General features: G+C 40.9%; 1 protein-coding gene across 1 annotated transcript in view; it reads right to left on the bottom strand.

Annotated features, from left to right (window-relative positions):
* Nucleotides 1-21,385, bottom strand: part of LOC137640034 (tRNA (cytidine(32)/guanosine(34)-2'-O)-methyltransferase-like) — a 104,657-nt gene that overhangs the window by 47,085 nt on the left and 36,187 nt on the right. The window lies entirely within an intron of this gene.

Below are 21,385 nucleotides of genomic sequence, written 5' to 3'. Positions count from 1 at the left end.
TATGGGGCAAAAATCCGACATTTGTCGAAAATTTACTTAAGCCAGGTCTCTTGAAACTAATCAACAATGCAAGGTGGGATATTACTGTACAAAACTGCACTTCTCAAATAATGTAAATAACTATAAACATGGTTTTTTTTCACTACAGATCCAATACTTTCAAACAGCTAATTTGTTAAATCCTTCATTCTACGATATTCCTAATCTATTTGAAAAAAATTGGATTTTCCACTCCAAAAAGGTCAATACATGTGCCAATGTTTCCACAGGTCTTCCAAAGACAGACTGTCTGTTGGCTGCTTTAAAGCTTTAATTCTTCCTTAGATTTTGTTTTCCAATCAAATTCAAGTGTTACTATTCTATTTCTATGAAGGTCTCTTAAAGTTCATACTGCTCCTTCTCCCGAAGCTTGTTTTATACACATTTATAACCAAATAATTATCAAAAAGTTTCCCATTTTTTTCTTTTCAAAAGATACCCCAGTAAAGCAATGCATGGTAGTGATTAATGGTAAGTAACACACTACAACATAGCACGCCAGGTGTTTACCATTCTTCAGTTTATCCATCGCAGTTCGTATTAAGACACCGCCCTTCCAGATTGTTCCATTTTAAGTTAGTTTACCTTTTCAATTGGTTAACATTTCTGCACATGGAAAGCACTGGATTTTCAATAACCAATATGAGGTTTCAGATATATCATGGTTCCTATAAGGAAATACTGTATGTTTAACAGTTAGTGTTTATGAAACCATAGAATAATTAAAGCAGTAATGCTACTAAGATGTAAACAGAAACCCTGCCATTCTTTTGCTCATAAGAGCAGAGTTAAGTAATTTTTGGTTCAAGAGAAAATATGAGAGAATAGTGCTTTTTAGTGCTCATAACAAAATAACATGCCATGCTTGCTTACCAGCCAAGTTAGTGATCAACCTGTTTGGGTTTTAACTTATCTAACTTCTGTTATTCTCAAAGGCCAGAAAACCTTCTCTTAGGGGCAGTAAGTCTGATTTTTTTGCCCAGTTTCTTACCCCAATTTAACTTTCATAGTCGGGTCTAGAGGTCATAATTACGGTGTTCCTTTAGTAAGGGTTCTGAATGTTCACTGCATATTAAAGATTCAAGTTTATTGAATTACTTTAGTCCTTTTTCTACTAAATCCTTGCATTTCCACACACCTAGTTTCTCTATGTGACATAGATTGCTAGGCAGAAGACCGAGTTTGGTTGCTGGATTCTTATATCCCTCCTGGCATTAAAGTAAGTGCTCTTATATAATATTGATTTAATTAGGGAGATGTATCAGCTCAGCTAGTTGGTTACATGGATATATCAGCGCAGCTAGTCAGTTGCAGGGATATATCAGCTCAGCTAGTCGGTTGCATGGATATCCTATTATAGATGCCACATGAACCAAACCCCCAAATGTGTAGACGAAGGCCATCTTGCCCCGGGAACTTATCAAGATCGCTCGGTAGAAATTCAGCTCTAACCATTGTTTATAATTAGCTTGCTGCAGTTTTAACAAACAAAGTTATGATAGTCACGAGCATTAGTGTCAAAACCATTAAAATTACAAACTTGATATTGTCATAAATGAACTCTTATCCTCTTCAACGGAGAAGTAATTTAAGTTTTTTGGCTCAAGCCATGTCATCCTCATGGAAGTTCCTCTAAGCAGTTTTTATCTAGGGATATTTCTGCGAGTGATATAACAGAGAATTTTTACCAGTAGAGGTAACACGGAGTTACTACCCCTGAAGCGAATATCCCTAAAGATATCGTATACAATGTATTTGAAATACGACTACTATTATCCTTCCCTGAATAGAGTTAACCCTTTCTAGAGGGTAGGATATGGGATAGGATTGAGAGAATGGGTGAGGTGTTACAACTCAGATCCCAGTGTGTCAATGTAAATACGCTGATTCTCCATTCCTTTCTGCAGCGCCATTTTTGGTTGTGCTATTGGGATTTTCTGCTTTGTCTTTTCAAAGTTTTTTGGCTTTGTGATCATGGTTGCCTCTACTTCTGCTTCTTTGCATAAGTTGAGTAATTGGTGGTTTATTTTGAGTGTTTTGTAATGTGAAGGTTTTTCGGTTTGCTCATGATTTTAATTTCCTCGGCATTTTTTATGAATTTTATAGCTAGCCTATTTGGAAGTGTTTTGTATTTGTAAGTTCCTTAACACTTTTTTCATTAGCCTAGGTTAGGCAATTGCATTGTTGCATGTTTGTCTTCCCTAGCTATCCTTTTAGGCTAGCTCCCCCCCCCCCATCCTCCTTCTTACCAGCTAGCCCACTGGTTCTAGTGGCAGGCGGCACGCCTCCTTTGCTATCGATGCGTCGTAGCTGGGAACTGCTGCATTCAAGGGCACCTTTTACAAGGCTGTTGGTGGTCGGTTGTTTGTCGACTTAGTGTTAGCAATGTTTCGTAATCGTCAATTTCTTAGTTTTCCTTAGTCTTTGGATAGGTGGCAACTGGTTGTGGGAATTCGTTTTCTTTGCTTACTTACCGTAGATACCTTGGAACAAATTCGGTTTTGCTTTAATATCGACAGGTAGGCCTGCCTTTCTTGCCACCTTAATCTTATTCTAAGGTTACATTCCTGCCTTTCCCTTTCAGGCTACGTCTCTCTTGCCGTGGAACTTCAGTTCCTTTGCCTAGTCTGGTTTTCCCTGGCATCTGAGAACACCTAGTTTGCTATATTACTAGACTTGTAGGCTTGGTGATGCCGTTAGCCTAAAATATGGGTTGGCTTAGGGAATAAATTCCTTTTTAAAAGTATCGTTCACTATGCCACCTTAGTTGCCGCCTTATTCTTGTTGGCTGCTTTTCCTTTCTTTCCAAGTCTGGCGTCATTGGTTCTGGCTTTAGTAACCTGACGGGTTTTCATTGTCGTGATCCACCCTAGATTAGATCTTTTCCTTTCTGTCAATTTGACGTATGGGTTAGGCCTAGCCTAACCAGCTATGATGAATTGATATAGACATTAGACTATAAGTAGCCGGACATCTTGCACAAAGTGACTGCCTTCCCTTCCCTATCCTAGTAGTCAGTTTCTTTGTTGAACTGGAGTGGATTAAAGGAATTTGCAAAAAATTTTATTCATATCCAGCATTAATATTGATGATATCTTATGCATAAGCTGTCGTTATACTTTTTTTTCTTCCAATCCTATCAGAGGAACATATTCTTAAAAATTAGTCGATTAGATACCACCTAGTTGTCAGGATTTTAGCAGAATTTTCAAATTCTTTGCATCCCGTCCATTTCAATCGGTTTTCATTAAACCTACGGGTGTTTAGCTCATTTTTCTCAATGTTAACAACTAGCCAGGTGTCAATTAGCACTACCAACTGACATTCATTTTTTAGCCTACCTCCTTCCTGTTTATGCATTGACTATTTCCCTTTAGGATTGTCCATCAGTTGCCTACTTAGTAGCACTTCTGTGCTGCTTTACACTGGTTTACTGCCTGGTAGGGGAAGGCTTGGCTATGGGTCCATTTTGGCATAACACAGCTGCCGCTTTAGTGCGACGCTGTTTGCCGCCTTATGTCGGCAAGTATATATTATTGCCACCTTAGGTTGTCTGATTGGTATGACTTTTCTTACCTTCATTTCTACCATACTATTAGAATTCTATTAGAATTCTGAGCTTTTTGGCTTGAGCTTTCGATCATAGTTGTAGCTTGTAGCTATAGCTTGTAGTAGGTAGAACTAAAAAATTGGCTATAAATATTTTTAAATATTTGGGCTATAACCATTTTGAAAGAAATAATCTAAATATTTCAATCATGAAGATATATAATAAAATTTTATGTGGATGCAACATACTCATTGAAATATTTTTATCTTTGCAGGTTACTGACGGCATGGAATGCTGTATGGTAACTTGCACCAGGTGGATCAAGGTGCCTTGTGGCCACAAGACCTGCAGAAAACATGCAAAGTGTCATGTTTTGAAGGGATCCACTCCAATCTGGGAACCATCCAACTGCAGTGTCTGTTTGGATCTCATTCAATCTGGGTTCCATGCTACCAACATTTTTTCAGACAAGAAAGCATGTGGCCAGAAAACAATCAGGACCTGGGTTAGGGGGTTTAACAAAGAGCTCCCAGCAAGATACCCCATATCATTCTTCCAGAGATGAGTAAACCTCTGTGTATGGTCATCAGGTACCGGCAGGGCAAATCCCATCGGTACAGCTCGATGTCACTGCTCAAGAAGTCCGGGATGCGCTTCAGACCATGAATCTGAATGTAAACATCATGTCAACGACTTCTTCAGTTTCACCTGGCAGGGAAAAGACCTTGCTGACTATAGCCGACTCTGAGGACTTAAATTACAGCCAGGAGGACGAGGATGAGGTTACACCTGTGGAAGTGACACAAGTCAAATCATTGTTACTGTTCTCAGTACTAACCCTTTGCCTGTCCCTGTCTTCGATCCTACGACATCGGCTTCAACTTTAACCCCAATTCAGACTCCGACTGCCCCTTTGTTCCCTGGACATTTGGAGTTCATAGCTTCCGTGAAAGCCTTCATGGAAAATATACAAGCTGAGAACAAGAGGTCTCAAGCATCTTTGGAAGCAAAGATCGAGGCATTGCAACAGGCACCAACTTCCAAAGCGCCGCAAGTTTTAAGTTTTCCAGACTCTTCAGCTAAGAACCCGTGGCACTATGCAGAACACATGGTTCTTAGTGAGGGATACCATCATATTGGTGAAACACTAGGCTGCAAACCAGTATCGAACTTGGAGTTTTATCCTTCTATGGATAAATACCCTCACTGTTACGTAAGGTTGAATTCTGAGGTGTCTATTAGTGATGATACCATTCCTAAGGAGATGATTACAGTATATTCGATCATGGTAAGGCTCAAACTCTATAGGTGAAGCAGCTAAAATCAGCTAAGTTTACCAATCAGTTGTCTGCTTTTGGCAGGAAGTAAGCAACCTTTGTAGCTCCAAAGTACACTGTCTTTCCCTTTGCCTCAAAAGGCCTGGAGGCGGTCAAGAAAGCTGTGATGAAAGGTAAACCTCTACTTACGCTGAGGAATGCAAGCCTGTTTCTCTTGCACTTCCATATGACTCCGAAAGTTGGGAAGATGTCCAACATACCTTCACATTTGGTAAGTTGGATAAGGAAATAGGAGGTATCTTAAACAATGTAATGAAAATCTCCCCTTGAAAATGGAATTGGAGGCAAAGGAGAGACTGGAAGCTTCCTTGTCACACCAGTTTTTTTTTTTTTTTAAGATGCTGATTGGGAACTATTCTGAAAATGGTATCTCCATGGTTCTGGCTAAGACACATCTAGCAACCTTCCATCGTGATGCCTGTATTCTTTCTAGCCAGAAGAGCCTGCAGGGAGAACGTCCTAGCAGCGGTAACTATTAGGCATGAGCCTAAAAGGTTAATTCCCTTGAACACTGGGGGAAAGATTTATTTCCCTAAAAGATGGTGCAAGAAGTCATGGACAGGGCAGCCCATGAGAACAAGAATCTTATACAGAAATGGGGTATGACTTTCAAGAGGAAATTTACCCCTGGAGAAGGACCTCAACCTAAAGGCAAGAAGGCTGGGAAATCCTTCAAAGGCAAGAAGGCTGGGAAATCCTTCAAAGGCAAGAACCCCTTTCCTGCTGCTTCTACCACATTAGCCACCATGCCACAGACTGTGTATATGGTTCCCCAGCAATTCGTTACACAGTCTCCAGTTTTCAATCCTGTTTATGAACAGTCCACAACTATATTTCGTTCTGTTGGAGTTCAGAGAAGAGTAAAGGGGGAAAAGGAAAATTTGGAAGAAGTGGCCAATCCAAGGGCCGAGGAAATAAAGGCAGAGTAGGTAAAGGAACAGATTCTTCAAAACAACAATGAGAAGCTTCCGGTAGGAGGAAGACACTATCACTCCAGGAATCAATTGAGGTTTGATCCTTGGGTTCAAAGCTTAGCCACAAAAGGGTTAGGCTGAATAGGGAGACAGAAACAGCCAAAGTTCAGGAGATTCTTCCAGCCCACATCTTTCCTGGAAGAATATGTGCAAGATCTTCTCCAGAAGGGATTTAACCGTTACACAAAATCCAAGAAACTTTCAAGGATGGCTATTCGGCATGCCAAAGTAAAATTCGATCAAGCTTCGAACAATCCTAGACTTGTCCCCTCTAAACAAGTTCAAGATGTTAACTATCTCGCAAATAAAGACCTTACTACCCCAGGGGGCCTACACCATCTCCATAGATCCTAAGGACGCTTATTGGCATCTTTCAATAGGTCAGCACTTCTCCCCATACCTTGGTTTAAGACTGGCAAGAAAAGCCTACATATTCAAAGCTATGTCCTTCGGACACAATATAGCTCCAAGGATTTTCACAAAATTAACTCAGATAGTAGTCCAACAACTCAGAGACAAAAGTCTTCAACTCATGGTATACCTTGTAGACTCGTTGGTGTGGGCTACAACGGAGTCAGCATGTCTACAAGCAGCTCAATAAGTCATGAAGTTTCTTCAATCACTGGGCTTCCAAATCAATCTCAAGAAGTCCAGATTGACTCCAGTTCAGGAATTCCAATGCCTAGGTCTACATTGGGATTTAAAGTCACAGAGGGTATCTCTTTCTTAAGACAAGAGGAAAGAAATAGCGAGATCGGGAAGGTATCTGATCTGATACATTTGAAAACAATCACCAGACATCATCAGGAAAGAGTCTTGGGTTCGCTCCAGTTTACAGCAGTTACAAACCTTATTCTGAGAGCAAAACTCAAAGATGAAAAAGAGTATGGAGAAGAAAGGCATCCAACGCTCGAAGAGAGCATCACCACAAAATCTCGTGTTTACTGTAAAAACCACTCAAGCCGTGGTCCACTGCCAAAAATCTGTCAGCACACATACCCCAGCAGTTTCCTCCTTCATAAGTGACTATTCACACGGACGCATCGGAACTAGGTTGGGGGGCATACACCCTCCAAGAAGGTGCAGGGCCAGTGGTCAGCTAAGTTTCAACAATTTCATGTCAACATTCTGGAAGCTATGGCAGTGTTTCTCTCTCTGAAGAAGAACTCCTACATCAGGGTGGTTCTAGACAGCAAGACTATAGTCCAATGCATCAACAGACAGGGTTCAAAGATCTCCACAGATTAATCATGTTATGTTAACCATTCTCAATTTGTCGAAAAATGGAGTTTTTATGATAAAACAAAGTTTTATGAATACTTACCTGGCAGTTATATATACATAGCTAATAATCTCTATTTCGGCAGAATTTTTCTAAACGTGGCAACCGCCTTGTGGTGGTTGGGTGGTAACACCCGTTAAAGGGTGGTAGGAGGAATCATTCCCGTTTTCTGTCCTCCAGTTCATCTATGCCCGGCCTGTCTCCTGAGGGGAGGTGGGTGGGCCTTCGAATGTATATATAACTGCCAGGTAAGTATTCATAAAACTTTGTTTTATCATAAAAACTCCATTTTTATGAATAGAACTTACCTGGCAGTTATATATACATAGCTGATTAACACACTTGGAGGAGGGTGATAGACAGTAAACATCGTTGGGGAAACAACCAAAAAAGTTGTAGGATAAATAAACACCTTGATTCCTTACCTGCTAAGGTAGCTGACTTCAAAGGTTCCTGCCTCTTGAGTCGCTTTCCCTTAGGAGTGTCAGCCAGGATGTGACCTGCAGTGCTGAAAACACTCAATTGAGTCTGTCAACGGGGTGAGACCAACAATCTGACTAGACTTCAGGACTACCTATTGCCCAAAATAAAAACTGCAACCTTATCAAACCAACCACCTAACATTTGCAAAGTAGATAAAAATTATCTAACTAGACTGAGGTGACTGTACACAAGTCGAAGTCCTCAGACAACCAATAAAAAACACCAACTTACGCACAAGTATACAAAACTAAGGTTGAGGGGAGGTAGTAACTCCTTTGCCTAATACAGAAGCCGTAGCTACGTATGAGCCCAAGGTATAGCATTTCTCATAATCCACCCTCACCTCTCTGAGGTAATGAGAGGCGAACACAGAGTTGCTCCTCCAGAATGTCGCATCCATAATTTGACGGAGCGACATGTTCTTGCGGTAAGCAAGCGAGGTCGCAATGGCTCTCACTTCGTGAGCTTGCACTTTTAAAAGTCCGAAGTGTTCCTCCTCACACAAGAGATGCGCTTCTCTAATCATTTCCCTCAGGAAAAAGGACAAAGCATTCTTGGAAAGGGGCTTCTGAGGATCTTTCACAGAACACCACAGGGAGCTAGAAGAGCCTCTCACATTTTTCGTGCGAGACAAGTAGGTCTTGAGGGCTTGTACTGGACAGAGAAGCCTCTCTTGCTCTTGACCCACTAGGTTGGTCAAGTTAGGAACCTCAAAGGTCCTTGGCCAGGGCTTAGAAGGGTTCTCGTTCTTAGCGAGAAAGTCTAATCTTAAGGCACAAACTGCCCCATTCAGATTGAAGCCTACCTGTTTTTCAATTGCATGGACTTCACTGACTCTTTTAGCTGTTGCTAAGGCCAAAAGAAAGAGGGTTTTTATGGTAACCTCCCTAAGGGGAGCCTGTGAGATGGGCTCAAATCTCTTGGTGCACAGAAATTTGAGAACCACATCAAGGTTCCAAGAAGGGGGCTTTAACTGGGTCTGCTTGGTCGTCTCAAAAGACTTCAAGAGGTCATGTAAGTCCTTATCGCGAGACAAGTCCAAGCCTCTATGCCGACAGACAGAAGAGAGCATACTTTTGTACCCCTTGATAGTGGACACAGCTAGCTTAGCGTCCTGCCTGAGGTACAACAAGAAATCCGCAATCTGGCTCACAGAGGTAGTGGATGAGGAAATCTTGTGCTTCCTACACCAAGCTCTAAAAGTCTCCCACTTGGACTGGTAGACCCTCTGCGAAGAGACCTTCCTCGCTCTGGCGATAGCTTTCGCAGCTTGCGCTGAAAAGCCTCTCGATCTGACGAGCTTCTCGATAGTCTGAAGGCAGTCAGATTGAGAGCGAGGGGGTTTTGATGATATCTCTCGAAGTGGGGTTGTCTGAGCAGATTTGGACTTGCAGGGAGGCTTCTTGGAAAGTCCATCAACAAGTCCACCACCTCCGTGAACCATTCCCTCATCGGCCAGAACGGAGCTATCAGGATCATTCGTCCCGAATCGAGGAGAGCGAATTTCCTGACTACCAGATTGATGATCTTGAACGGGGGAAAAGCATAAGTGTCCATCCCCGTCCAATCCACCAAAAAGGCGTCTACTGCTATTGCCTCCTTGTCCGGAACTAGGGAGCAATAAATGGGGATCCTCTTGGATAAGTTGGAGGCGAAAAGATCGATGAGGGGTCTCCCCCACAGCCTCCAGAGACTCTGACAGACCTGTTGGTTGAGGGTCCATTCTGTGGGAAGGACCTGCCCTTTCCTGCTGAGCATGTCCGCCCTCACATTCTTCTGTCCCTGAACAAACCTCGTCAGCAGGTTTATCCTGTTCTCCTTCGCCCAAAGAAGGAGCTCTCTTGCTGTCTCAAACAGAGACAGAGAGTGAGTCCCTCCTTGCTTCTTGATGTAAGCAAGGGCTGTGGTGTTGTCTGAGTTGACCTCCACAATTTTCCCAGACACCAAGTCCTTGAAGGCCTTTAGCCCCAGAAAAATGGCCATCAGCTCCTTGTTGTTGATGTGCCATCCCAGCTGAATTCCTTCCCAATAGCCTGAGACCTCCTTGCTTCCTAGTGTTGCCCCCCAGCCTGACTCTGATGCGTCTGAAAACAACACTAGGTCTGGGTTCTTCTTGTGTAAGGAGATCCCTTCCCCTAACAAGGTTGGGTCCAGCCACCACTTCAGAAGATTCTTGACTTCTGTTGGAATGGGGAAGGAAAAGGAGTCTTCCTGCATCTTTCTGTTCCACGTCTTCGAAAGAAAGTGCTGAAAAAGCCTTAGGTGGAGTCTCCCCAGAGAGACAAACTGTTCGAGGGAGGATAGAGTCCCCAGCAAACTCATCCACTCCTTCGCTGTGCACCTCTTCTTGTCCAGGAAAGTTCTGACTTTTACGAGACACTTGGTCTGTCTTTCCTGAGAGGGAGAAGCCCGAAAAAGAACTGAATTCAGAACTATCCCCAAATAGAAAATAGTCTGATTCGGTCTGATCTGAGACTTCTCCCTGTTGATGACCAGGCCTAGATCTTGAGCCATCATAAAAGTCTTCCGTAAATCCTCCAGACATTTCTCCCTCGATCGTGAACGAATCAGCCAATCGTCCAGATAGAAAGATATCCTTATCCCCTCCTGATGCAGCCAACCTGACACATTCGCCATTATCCTGGTGAAGACTTGAGGAGCCGTGCTGAGACCGAAGCAAAGAGCTCTGAATTGGAAGCACTTGTCCTGCATTACAAATCTCAGGTACTTCCTTGAAGTCGGATGGATGGGGACATGGAAATACGCGTCCTGCAAGTCGAGGGACACCATACAGTCCCCTGGACGTACTGACGCCAGCACCGACTGAGTCGTCTCCATGGAGAACTTTGTCTTCTCCACAAAGACGTTGAGAGAGCTGACATCCAGGACGGGTCTCCATCCGCCCGAGTTCTTGGGGACCAGAAACAGGCGATTGTAAAAGCCTGGGGAGGATAGATCCCGAACCGGTTCTATCGCTCCCTTGTCTAGCATTTGGTCGACAAGGTCTATTAGGGCCTTCTGTTTCCCCGGATCTGAGTACCGGGCTACTAAGGCCAGAGGAGCATCTACGAGAGGAGGTTTTTTCAGAAAGGGGATCTTGTATCCTTCCTTGATGACTGAGAGGGACCAGGTGTCCGCCCCTCTCCTCTTCCAAGACTGCCAAAAACCTGACAGTCTTGCGCCTACTGTCTGGAGGAGACGAACTTCATTTTCTGGAGCGAGGTCTGAAAGAACCCCTGGTAGATCTTGGTCCTGATTCTTGCCTTTTCCCTCTAAAATCTGGTCTTGAAGTAGTCCTGCCCCGAAAGGGCTGCTGGAATCTCCTTTCCTCCCGTTTTGAAGAAGAAGGAGGGGCTGCCAAGGGCTTACGAGCAGAACGAGATAAAAGGTCTTGGGTGGCTTTTTGGGCCAGAGAAAGCGTAATGTCATTAACCAGGGACTCGGGAAAAAGATGTTGAGAGAGGGGGGCGTAAAGAAGCTCAGACTTTTGTGCAGTGGTAACAGACCTAGAAGCAAAAGAGCAAAGCAGAGCTCTCTTCTTTAGGATCCCAGCTGAGAACAGCGCAGCCAACTCATTCGCCCCATCTCTGAGGGCCTTGTCCATACAGGACATAATACTGGTAAGGTCCCTAGATCCTTCCATCTGGTCAGTTTTCCTTGCCAGAGTCCCAAGCGACCAGTCTAGAAAACTAAAAACCTCAAAGGCTCTAAAAATACCTTTGAAGAGATGATCCAGCTCCGACATCGACCACATGACCTTGGCTGAGTTGAGAGCATGTCTTCTAGCAGAGTCCACTAAGACAGAGAAGTCACCCTTGGAGGAGGAAGGCACTCCCAGACCCAAAGGTTCCCCAGTTGCATACCACATACCCGCTTTTGATGCTTGTCTCCGCTCCTTCATCCAGTCATCAATCTTTGTAAGAGCCTTCTTTGCAGAAATAGACAGTTTCATCTTGATGAAGGCCGACTGTTTCTTGGCCTTCTTTCTGTTGAATTGGGACTGAGGAGATTGAGGGGTAACAGGTTGGAACTCCTCTCCAAAAAGTTCAAGAAGGGAGCGAGAGAGAACCTTGTAATCTCCCGCAGCGTCGGCAGGATTATCATCATCATCAGAAACATCCTCGAGGTCCTGATCCACATCCGCAATATCCTTCGAACGAGAAGAAGGTTCCTTAGAACCCGACAAGGGCTAATCAAGGGCATCGTCCTGCAAAAGACGGGTTGCATCCTGGAGTCCAGCGCTAGAAGAATCCTTGGAACGAGAGGTAGTATCGTCTCGAAGAGGCAGGCCGGTATAGCCCTGGCACCGAGAACGAGAGGCAGAGTCGTTCTGATGTCGAGAGCGAGAGGCGGTATCGTCCTGGCGTTGAGAACGAGAGGCGGTATCGTCATGGCGGCGTGAACGAGAGGCGGTATCGTCATGGCGTCGAGAACTAGGGTCGGTATCGTCGTGGCGTCGTGAACGAGAGGAGGTATCGTCGTGGCGTAGAGAACGAGAGGAGGTATCGTCGTGGCGAAGCGAACGAGAGGAGGTATCGTGCTGGTATCGTGAACGGGAGGCGGTATCGTCTTGGCATCGAGAACGAGAAGCAGCATCGTTCGATAAAGTATCGTCTCGGTATCGAGAACGAGAAACCGTATCGTCCTGGTATCGAGAAGAAGTATCGCCTTGCGAAAGCACACATTCCTCATCCTGGCGTCGAGAGGGAGAAGTTTTCTTTAAAGAAGAACTCCGTTCTCTCTTAGAAGCAGACTTCTTAATAGGCAACGAGTCGTCTTTACGTCTGTCAGACTGGGCGTGAGGGCGGCTAAATGCTTGCACTAACGTAAAAAGTTGTTCCTGCATGACAGACATAAAGGATTTAGCAACATCAGCTGGGTCTTGCGGCCCCGAAGGGGAGGGCTGACAAATAACACTCGTAGAAGGGGGAGGATCTTCGGCAGTAGGCTTCGGCTTCGCCCTTTTCACAGGCACGGAGTCGAAATCATCCTCCGACGGACAAGGTTCATAACTGCTAGAACCGGGAGAGAAAGAACGAGACCGTTCGTCGCGGTTCCATCTCCTCTTAGTAGGTCTTGAAGTTTCAAACTTCCATTTACGTCTGGACGAATTCGGAGAAGAAAACAACCCATCCGACACGTCTTTCCCGTGACGGTCAAGAGCAGCCTGGGAATCGACAACAGGACTGTCTGAGGCGACGGCTGACCGAGGGTACTTACCTCTCACCCCCTTTCGGTCATCGACGTACCTTCTCCCTTGGTCCTGGGAGCTTGGTAGAGGTCTAGGCCTAGGGTAATGACAGGTTCGGTCAGTCGCCACCTCCACTGCACTAACACAAGCACTTTCACTTTCCTTACCTTTAAAGGCCTCCAGTTGTTCTTTAATGGCCTTCAACTCGGCAGCCAGGCTAGCGTACCGAGGGTCATCCGTAGATACGGATCCTGTAGGAGGTGCAGGAGTTACTAACTCAATGGAAGGATCAACTTCCAAAGAGGAATCAATTATAGGTTCAATAGATAAATCTACACTAAGTTCGTCTTCCTTACCACTAACAGACTTAGACTTAGACCTAGAAGCTCTCCTAACTCTATCGAGCTCTAGTTTACACACATAGCGCTTCATAATCAACCAATCTTTCTCATCCAAAACTTTACATTCCCCGCACCTATTATTAAGGGCACAAACAAAACCCCTACAATTCGAACACACGGTGTGAGGGTCTACCGCCATTTTCGGTAGTCTTACCTTACATTCCTCATTCGCACAGACACAGTAATGACTTTTTTCACTCATAATGAAAACAGCAAAAAAGCTAAGAGATAACAAAAAACACGATCGCCAAAACCCCAAATCAGAGTACTTCACCAAAAAGCAGACTAGTACACCGAGCAGGGAAAGCGAAGAAAAACTCTTAATGACGGACCAACGTGTTGTCGATCCGGCCGGCAGAGATGAACTGAAGAACAGAAAACGGGAATGATTCCTCCTACCACCCTTTAACGGGTGTTACCACCCAACCACCACAAGGCGGTTGCCACGTTTAGAAAAATTCTGCCGAAATAGAGATTATTAGCTATGTATATATAACTGCCAGGTAAGTTCTATTCATAAAAAGAGGAATTGGCATCTCTCTGCAGTTCATTTGGAAGTTCGTAATGTGGCAGCGGACGCTCTATCAAGATTCAAGCCTCTGGAAACAGAATGGTCTCTAGATGAAAAATCATTCTGTTTCATTCTAGAGCAGGACCTGGCACTGCAAATAGATCTGTTTGCGACAAGCAACAACAAGAAGCTTCCCCGTTTTGTATCAGCAAATTTAGATCCGGAAGTAGTGGAGATAGATGCGATGTCGCTGGATTGGAATCAATGAACTCACATTTATCTATTGCCACCGTTCAATCTCCTCACGAAGGTCTTGGACAAGCTACGGACCTTCAAGGGAACAACAGCATTAGTGGCCCAAGAGCAATTGGTACCCTTTGTTCTGGAACTCGACCTTCGTCAGATACCTCTGCCGATGCTAGTGCTGTCCCAAGACGTACAACCGGAGACTGCCTCCGCTTCATTACGGATAACGAAAAACCTTTGGCTCATGATTTTCTCGTCCTGGCTGCTAAACGAAAATACGGAGTGTCAAAGGAAAGGATTGATTTTATAATAAGTACAAGTCCTTTACTACAAGAAGGTAATATATGGCCTCTTGGAAGAAATGGGTGGAGTTTGTTTAGAGTCATAAATCCAATTTTATTACAATGGATTTTTGTTTATCCTTCCTATCATTACATGAACAAGGTCTGGCTTCTACAACCATTTCCTCGGGTAAATTGGCCCTAACTAGACCTATTGGTTACGCTTTTGATACAGAACTCATTAGCGAGCTGTCTAGTAAGCTCCCAAATGCTTGTGCAAAACTGAAACCAAATACTCCACCTAAACCCATCACTTGGTCTTAAGTCTTGCACTTTGCCTCCTCAATAGATACCCATTCTGCTTCTCCGAGGACCTTACTCAAAAATTTATCATTTTACTAGCTATGGATTCAGGTGCTAGAGTCAGAGAGATTGTGGCACTATTAAGGGATGATGGTCACATTGAATTCTTGGAATCCGGAGAAGTAAATTTATACCCTAATCCTGCTTTTCTGTCTAAAAATGAGCTTCCCACTAAATGCTGGGACCCTTGGAAGATTATTCCTCTGAAGGAAGATTCTTCTTTGTGCCTTATGGAATACCTTAAAGCTTACCAGTTAAAGAGTGTACATTTTGAAGGTGGACAACTCTTTTAAAGGGGAAACAACAGGATCTAATCTATTTCTAAAACAGCTGAGGTTCAAACTCACCTATTTTATCAGAAGGGCAGACCCAGATAGTATGCCATCGGGTCATGAGCCTAAGAAAGTTGCCTCTACCTTAAATTTTTTCTAGTATATGTCTTTTGAGGGTCTAAAAGCTTATACTGGATGGAAGTCTTCAAGAATGGTTTTCAAACACTACTCAAGACACCTGTAGGAGATTAAGCACTTTGTTGTGGTGGCTGGTAGTGTGATTAAACCAGCTTAGTTTTGTTTATAGACTCTCATGGACTTTAAAGAAGGGGCCTGTTACAGTGTCTATAGTGCAGGTTTCAATGTCTTCTAATTTGCATTATGTTATGAACTATGTTTATAAGGAAGAGTCTACAGGTGAATTGGAACTTTATTTTATGAATCTGTAATGTTATACTGATCAGAAAAGCATTTCTGGGGTAAACGGTTCTTGTTTATAAGTGTTAAATGCAAAAATTGTATATACATTTCCTTCACACCTGGTTAATTTTGAAATAATAAAAGATTGAATGTCTTTTAGCATTTACTTTACCTTGGACCGAATTCTTTTTATAAAATTTGGTGTACCTAAATTAATTTCAACCTCATCATTATAGACTATTTACTAGTCTGACTGTGTTTAAACCTCTATTGGACCGTCCGCTATGGTGTTTGACAGAACAACTTTAAAATATTGAAAATCGTTTTATTGTTTTTATGTACGCAGAAACATATTGTACATGATCTCCAGAAGTTTCAGCCAATTATTTTTTACAAATAATGAAAATAAAGTGGTCTTTAAATGACGACGTCATCTTTACTGCGTCGTCTGCATGACTGAGTTTGACAGATTCATCTTTGCATGTTTATTATTGCATTTATATAGGAATTTTTTCACTTATATTTCAAAATCTTGTACGTCTGGCAGAGATGGAAGGCATTGGTAGAGGGTAGACAAATGCAACTACGATCTACGAGAAGAACAGCCAGAGATTCCAAAGACGTATAGAAGTTACGTTGCATGTGTTTCTTTACTTGCAGTTCGTATGTACATTGTTTTCACAACGTCCTCATGAACTTTATAGCAATGCCAATATTACCTAAGGGCAAAGAAAGAAAAAAGTAAGCAGAGAGCAACAGAAAAGAACCAAGAAGAGAGGGAAACCTGAAAAAGAGTACAAAGGTGGAACATTCTAACTAAAACTCTGACAACAATGAGAAGCTGCTGGCAACTCATGACACCTTTACACCAAGTGTATTTGTAAACATAGGGTTTAAATACCTTGTTTAGGGAGCCTTCAAGTAGAAAAAAAATAAGTACAAAGTAAAGTTATCATAATAATGTTGCCTTAATTTAAGGGAAAAAAAAATCTATAGCAAATCTTTGGGAGATCATAACTACATAAACATACTTATTCACACTTAGGTTAATTTTTCTCACTTATTTATTGTTCGATTTTAGAGAGAAATATATCATTGAAAAGAGGAATAAAAATTCCACAATTTTGTGTAACAAAATTTTCATTTTGCTTTTTCTCTTTTCTATGCTTATTTTACGTCTAGACGAAGAAAATTAGGGAAAAAACCATGAAAAAAGGACAAGGAAAATCGAAAATCTGTCACACAGAATTATTTGATTTATAAAGAAGTTTTGATGGAATGATTTTCAATACAATTGGTGTCATTACTGGAGAAAAATGTACCTAATTTTTTTTTCAATTCATGATTTTTGCTAATAAATCAAAAAGATTTTGATCAATTGACTTGAAATATTTATATGATGAAGGTATTATACATGTCTAAAACCTATATAAAAATTGTGTAATTTGTATTTTGAATCCTTAGAAAAAAAAAATGGCAGACATAGCGGAGACATAAGGGGGCCGGCTGGCTAATGCCACTTTTCTTTAGGACAGGACTTTGACATGCATACCACTTAATATGGCCACTTAGGAAATCTCCAAACCATACAGGATTTTTGCCTCTGACCTTCAGTTTAGTGACGCCAGGGCAATTTATTCTGAAAATGAGTGTTTTTCAAATTCTACCTCCTCTCTTGATACTTAATATTAAGACCTGGCATTACTATCCTATATAGACCTGATGTAGACCAATAAAATAGTTTTTTTCTAAAAGTCATTTTTTGCTAGATACGAATTTTTTCAATATAGTGAAAAATAAACCCTATAAATCAGGGAAAAAAAAAAAACATTAAAAAAAATGAGACAAAAATTGGAAAAAAAATGGTTCTATTTTATTGTTTTGTGATGTCTCTCTAAATTATATACCAAATTCCAAATTCCAATGCTTTATCTTTAAAACTAAGGGAGAAGATAGAATTTGAAGGTCAAGAACTATAGTTTTGAGACACAAGCGTTTAAAGTTTTTCTTTGTACTTTTACAAAGACAATATCAATGAATCAAGAATATTATGAACTTTATGTTCTTTTTTGGATATTAATAAACCAAAACAATGTTATTTATCATAATCTAATCATAAATTAAGATGTCTTTGCTCAATATCCTACTTTTTTTAGGTGAAACGGTCGCTCTTTCATCATCTCTCTTCTTCACCAACTCTGCTAATATCGCCGATATTGCCCACTTCTGAACTCTTATTAGAGCAAATTTTCATTTTCCTTATGTTATTGACATGTTGAAATTATCTTTTCCTCTTTGGCACGATGAAATTCTTGTCGAAACCAAGAAAAAACAGACGTTAAAGCGAGTGAATGTCAAGAGGTCAAACTCAAATGTGTACTTTCTCTGAAGTTTGTGCTAGCACTGAAGGGTATAATCATAAAACTTCCTGTCTTGTGACTCATGGTATCTATACAGATGCAATTGCTCACAATTTCTTTTATATTAAAATGTAATAATTATTAAAATTTACGATAACAGAAGAAATACTGCACTACTGCATTTTTTTTTTTTGTAAGGATCAATGTTTTTGGTTTGTTGAGTTACTTTTACTAATTACCCTGTAACTATGAAAGTAAAAGGAATTTTGACAAAATATTTCTTATAAGTATTTTCCATTGCCATACAAAGCTCACTGAATTTTTTCAGGATTTTGTGTTTTTTGTCCTATACCCCCATATATTGGCATCCAGGCTGGGCCACTTAGACAAAAGAGGTTATGTGTGATAAATCTGTTGGAATTTTTCCACAACATGTTCTGTATTTATGACAAAAGCAGGGCAATAGACATCCTATACCTAGACTTTCATAAGGCTTTTGACAAAATTCCTCAAAAAAATTAAAGGTCAAAATTACAGCACAAGGCACTATTGACAAACCAGCTGAATGGATCGAAGATTGGCTAAAAAACAGAAAACAGAGAGTTGTAATCCATGGAGAAGATTCAGAGTGGGCAGCTGTTACAAGTGGAGTACCTCAAGGATCCGTCCTTGGCCCTTTGCTATTTCTAATCTACATTAACGACAGATTTAGGATCAACTAGTAGAATTAGTAATTTGCCAACGATAATAAACTATGCATAAATGCTGCGAATTCAGAAGACATAGCAGCCTTAAGAGAAGATCTTATGCAGCAAGGAGAATGGTCCAGAAAATAGCAAATGCCTTTCAACTGTGGGAAATGTAAAGTCATACACATATGTTATAGTAACACACAATCAGATTACTCACTACTGGGTAATGAAATAGAAAGTGGACCAGGAGGAAGATCTCGGTATCATTATCAGCATGGATTTAAAGTTCACTAAACAGAACATAAAAGCTGAAAAGTAAGCACAAAAACTAACTGGTATCATAGAGACAATTCAAATACAAATACAAAGACCCTGTACTACAGCTATACACAATACTAGTAAGACCCCATCTAGAATACAGAGTTCAATTCTGGGCTCCAAGTATTCAGAAGGATATAGATAGACTGGAAGCAGTCTAAGCTAGGGCCACCAAACTGGTTCCAACATATGGCAATTTGGATATAGACGGAGGATGGAACATTCAAACTAATTCAATCTACAAACTCGGCGACTAAGGGGTCAGTTAATAGAGGCATTCAAAATTCTTAAAGGAATAACAAATATATATTCCAACAATCTATTCACACTTAGCACAAATCAGTCCAGAGGCACCGGATACAAAGTGGAATTAAAAAGATACAACACCACTCAATATGTTAATATCTTTACATACAAAATAGCAAATACTTGGAATAGACTTCCAGCAGATGTAGTAAATGGTCATGGTAAATTAGTTCTAAATGCTTAAACTAAATCGCTCTACCAATGAGCAAATGGAGCCTATACGTATGGACTAAAAAGTTTTTGAGACATCCAAAATCCTCGTAGCACACTCTCTCTCTCTCTCTCTCTCTCTCTCTCTCTCTCTCTCTCTCTCTCTCTCTCTCTCTCTCTCTCTCTCTCTCTTCACTATGATGAAAGGTCAAGATTTTGAAATTGTATTATTGTTATTTAATTATCGTATCCTTGGCCCATTGCTATTTCTGATCTACTTTAAAAACATAGATTTAGGGTTAACTAGTAGTATAGCCAAATTTGCCAACAATACTAAACTAGGCATGAATGCTGTGGACTCAGAAGACATAGAAGCCTTAAGAGGAGATTTAATGAAGCTAGGAGAATAGTCCAGAAAGTGGAACATGCCTTTCAACAGTGGGAAATGCAGTCATGCACATATGTTGTATTAACCCACAATCAGATTACTCAATGCTAGGTAATGAAATAGAAAGTGTGGACCAGGAGGAAGATTTCAGTATTATTAGCAGTAAGGATTTGCAGTTCACCAAACAGAGCATAAAAGCTGAAAAAAAGCACAAAAACTAATAGATTACAAACAAACACAATTCAAATACGGTAACAAAGACACTGCACTACAGCTGTACACATCACTAGCAAAATCCCATCTAGAATACAGAGTCCAGTTCTGAGCTCCAAGTATTCAGAAGGATATGGATCGACTTGAATCAGTAAAAGCTAGGGCCACCAAACTAGTTCCAACACTAAGGAAATTTGGATATAGACGAAGGATGGAACGTTTGTACTTGTTTGATCTACAAACTGGACAACTAAGGGTACAGTTAACAGAGGCATTAAAAATTCTATACAGGGACGGCCGGCTAATGTCATTTTTTATGGACAGGACTTTGACATTCATACCACTTAAGAAAGTGACTTAGCACTTCTCCAAACTGCATAGGATTTTTGCGCCTGACCTTTGCTTTTCAACGCCAGGGCGATTTATCCTGAAAATGAGGGTTTTTCAAATTCTATCTCCTCCCTTGATACTTAATATTACAACCTGGGACTAGTACCCTATATTGACCTGATGTAGACCTCCAATAGAATCGAGAGTTTTTCTAAAAGTAATTTTTTGGCTAGATGTGAATTTTTTCATTATGGTGAAAAATTAAACCCCATAAATCATGGAAAAAAAAACTAAGAAAAAATATATGAAAAAAAAAATGGAAAAAGGGCTCTATTTCATTGTTTCATGATGTCTCTCTAAGTTATATATAAAATTTCAATGCTTTATCTTTAAAACCAGGGGAGAAGATAGAATTCGAAAGTTAATAAGTATAGTTTTGAGATACGGGCATTCAAAGTTTTTCTTTGTATTTTTACAAAGACAATATCAATAAATCAGGATTATTATGAATTTTGTTATTTTTCGGGTATTAATAAACCAAAATAATGTTATTTACCATAATCTAATCATAAATTAAGATCCATTTGCTCAATATCTTGCTTCTTTACGCGAGACGGTCGTCCTTCATCATCTCCCTCCTTCACTAACTCTGCTAATATTGCCGATATTACCTACTTCTTCTTCCTTATGTTAGCGGGATGTTGAAATTTTCTTTTCCTCTTTGGCATGATGAAATTCTTACCGAAACGATAAAAGACGTAAAAACGAGTGAATGTCAGTGGTCCAACTCAAACGTGTACTCTCTATCAGGTTTGTGCTAGTACTGAAGGCTAAAGGGTGTAATTACCGTCTAATGCTTCGTCTTGTGACTCATGGAATCTAAACAGATGCCACTGCTCACAATTTGTTTTATATTAAAATGTAACAATTATCAAAATATACGATAACAGAAGAAATACAGCATTTTCTTCATGGTATCAATGTTTTTGGTTTATTGAGTTACTTTTACTAATTACCCTGTAACTATGAAAGTAAGAGGAAATTTGAAAAAATATTTTGTAGACGCATTTTCCATTGCTATACGAAGCTCAGTGAATTTTTTTTCAGGATTTTGTATTTTTCACCCTATACCCACATATATTGGCATACCAGCCGGGCCCCTTAAGTTATCTCTATCACAACGCGTGGGTTTGTGATGATAAACTTTCTTCTTCCAAGTTGGACATTATAATCCAAAAAATTGTACTTGGATTAAAAACAAATCCTCATTAAACCACT

This window comes from Palaemon carinicauda, chromosome 4 (assembly GCF_036898095.1).
Source record: "Palaemon carinicauda isolate YSFRI2023 chromosome 4, ASM3689809v2, whole genome shotgun sequence".
NCBI classification, from domain to species: domain Eukaryota; kingdom Metazoa; phylum Arthropoda; class Malacostraca; order Decapoda; family Palaemonidae; genus Palaemon; species Palaemon carinicauda.
This window is presented reverse-complemented; position numbering and strand designations above follow the sequence as displayed.